The sequence below is a fragment of the Pinus tabuliformis genome, chromosome 2_2, assembly GCF_031772625.1.
Source record: "Pinus tabuliformis cultivar Carrire ecotype Pingquan chromosome 2_2, CPIR1, whole genome shotgun sequence".
In the NCBI taxonomy this organism is placed as follows: Eukaryota; Viridiplantae; Streptophyta; class Pinopsida; order Pinales; family Pinaceae; genus Pinus; species Pinus tabuliformis.
Window position 1 is genome coordinate 788,284,291 of NC_142300.1, and position 2,858 is coordinate 788,287,148.

The window sequence follows — 2,858 nt, forward strand, 5'->3', positions numbered from 1 at the left end:
TTGTCATAAGTGGGATACTTTCAGACTGTGTCTGAAAGTGTCCCACTGTGATATTCCACTGGATGCCCATGTTGAGTAAGGAATGCCCTAATAGCATAGTAAGAGGCATCTGTCTCGAGCTCAAATGGTTTTTGCAAGTCTGGTAATGCGAGCATTGGTGCCGAGCAGAGGCGATATTTCAATTCTGTGAATGCCTTCTGTTGAGATTCAGACTAAAAGAATTTGGCTTTCGCTCCTCCCTTGGTGACTTGACTCAAGGGCCAAGTGATATGAGAAAATCCCAACATGAACCTGCGGTAGAAGTTGGCAAGACCTAGAAAGCTGCGGAGCTCTGTCAGAGTGGTTGGAGATGGCCAATCCCGAATGACTTGGATCTTAGATGGATCCACATGCACCCCCTTTTCATCAATAATGTATCCTAGATACTGAACCTGGGTCATGCCAAAAGTGCATTTCTACAAATTGGCACATAACTTGTGTTGCCGCAGTGTTTGGAGAACTTGTTGGATGTGGTGGAGGTGCTCTTCCCAACTCTGGCTGAAGATCAGGATGTCATCCAAGTATACCACTACAAATGAGTTGGTGAATGGCCACAAGATGTCATCCATTAGCCTCATGAAGGTTGTAGGAGCATTCGTCAATCTGAAAGGCGTAACCAACCATTCAAAAAGGCCCTCCTTGGCTTTGAAGGCAATCTTCCACACATCAGAGGGTTCGATTGGTAACTGGTGATATCCTGACTTCAAATCGATCTTGCTAAAATATTTTCCCCCTTCAGTTGGTCCAGGAGGTCATCAATCTGTGGGATCAGGTACCTATAATGAACAACGATCTTGTTCAACGCCCGATAGTCAATACAGAGTCTCCAATTCCCATCCTTCTTTGGTACCAATATGATCGGGCTCCCACCGGGCAATGAAATCAGACAGATGTCACCTTTCTGCAACAACTCTTGAATCTGCCTCTTGATTTCATCGTTCTCTAGAACGGAGTGCCGATAGATTGGTCCATTAGGTAGCGACGCACCTGGGTCAAATCGATGGAGTGCTTGACCTGACAGTGTAGAATAACGCTTACGGGGGAAGTGAAGATGTCCTCGTACTCCTCCACGACCTTGTCCATCTATAGTTTTCGTGTGGAGGGGCCCTGTCTAGAGGTCGTGGCCACCGTCTTCTTCTTTCCTTGAGGGCATATCATCAGGAAACATATTTCCCGATTTTGGAAATGAGCTTACTGCATTGTTTTGCAGTAACCAAAGAGATAGCGGTAGGTGGTGCTACCTCCGATATCCTGTACAACTTATTTCCCAAAGTAACAATAACAACATGGGGCCGTGATTCGTACACAGCATGTTGCTTCCACAACTATGGTTGTCCTAATAATACATCAAAAAATTCAAGGGGAGCAACGTCACACAATACCTCATCCTTGAAGGGCTTGATGTTGTATGGAAGGCGAAACTAATGGCTCACGCGAAGATCCCATCCTTAGTGAAGCCATCCGATGGTGTACGGTTGTGGATGTGTTGTGGTCGTTAAGCCCAACCGCTTCACGACCTCTGCCAAAACGAGGTTCTTTTGGCTCCGGTTGCTGACAATGAATCGTAGTGGGGAGACCTTTACCCACATCTGGGAGTGGAAGAGATGCTCCTCCTCCTCTGGATCTTCGGGTTCCACATTCTAGATCTTTGTGGTGGCAACTGTGGTGTTGGGCTCTGCATCAATAATCTGCTTCCCTTTGTCATTCCCCTTGTTGGGTTCTGAATCAGAGTCTTAACATGCATATGAGTTTGAAACCTTTAGCTCGGCCACCAGTGACTACTTGGCCCAAGACTCACTTGTGTTGTGAGTGGAGCTCTTATGGAACTCACACCACTTTCCCATGTCCTTTTTCGCCTTCACAGCGCTGTTCTTTACTTGCAGCTTTGGCGGGTTGTCTTGGGCTGCCCCGCCTTGGCTTTGTCCTTTGTTCTGCAGTTTGGGGGCACCTTTCTTGTTATCACCCAAAAATTCTCAAAACATTATTGTGTCAACTCTGCTTTTGGTCATGATTTTAAGGAGGTCTAAAGGTCATTTTAGTCTTGATAAAAGGGTAAGTGATAGGGTTTGAAGTCTTAAAATGTCACCTTTCATTTCCAAATAAAGTCCTTTAGGTTCACTTCATGGTCAAATAGGTCACATTTCCATTTGGAAGTCATTCCATTAAGTTTAGGGTTAAATTTTTGCAATCACATAGGAATCTGCAATTTCGTAGCAAAGCTAGTTCAAAAAAGGTGATTTGTGCTACGAAACTGCTGTGTATGCTCTTTTTTCTATTTTTAGAAGTCAACTTCCAAGGGGATTCCTGAAAAATCTAAAACTCATTTTTGAAAACTAAGAGACCTTTTTCTTCCTAACATACTTAACTACAAAAACCTCTCTCATTTTCTTTACATTAATTATGAGGTGGGAGAAATTGATGACCCAACTCGCACTACAAAACTGCTGAAAGTCATTGAGAGAAAAACTCTGTTTTCTGGTTTTAGTAGTTCACTTCATGATCATTTTTTGGCCAAATGAAAAAGCCTTTTAGAATTATGAAAGAGGTTTCTCTTCATAAAATCTCCAGATACAATAACCTCTCTCACTATTCGAAAAAGTGTTATCAGGTGAGAGAAACAAGTCTTTCTTTGAAGCCATATTTTTAGAAATCAGAATTTTCCAGTTTTACACATGTTGTTCAAAGATAGTTTCTGGACAATTAGGTCACAGATCAGCAGAGTTGGTAACAATGTTGGAGGCATCATAAAGGGTGAAGACATGGATTATAAGCTATCAAAGAATGTATTTAAGTCTTAGATAAGGTTTTTGAAACATGTT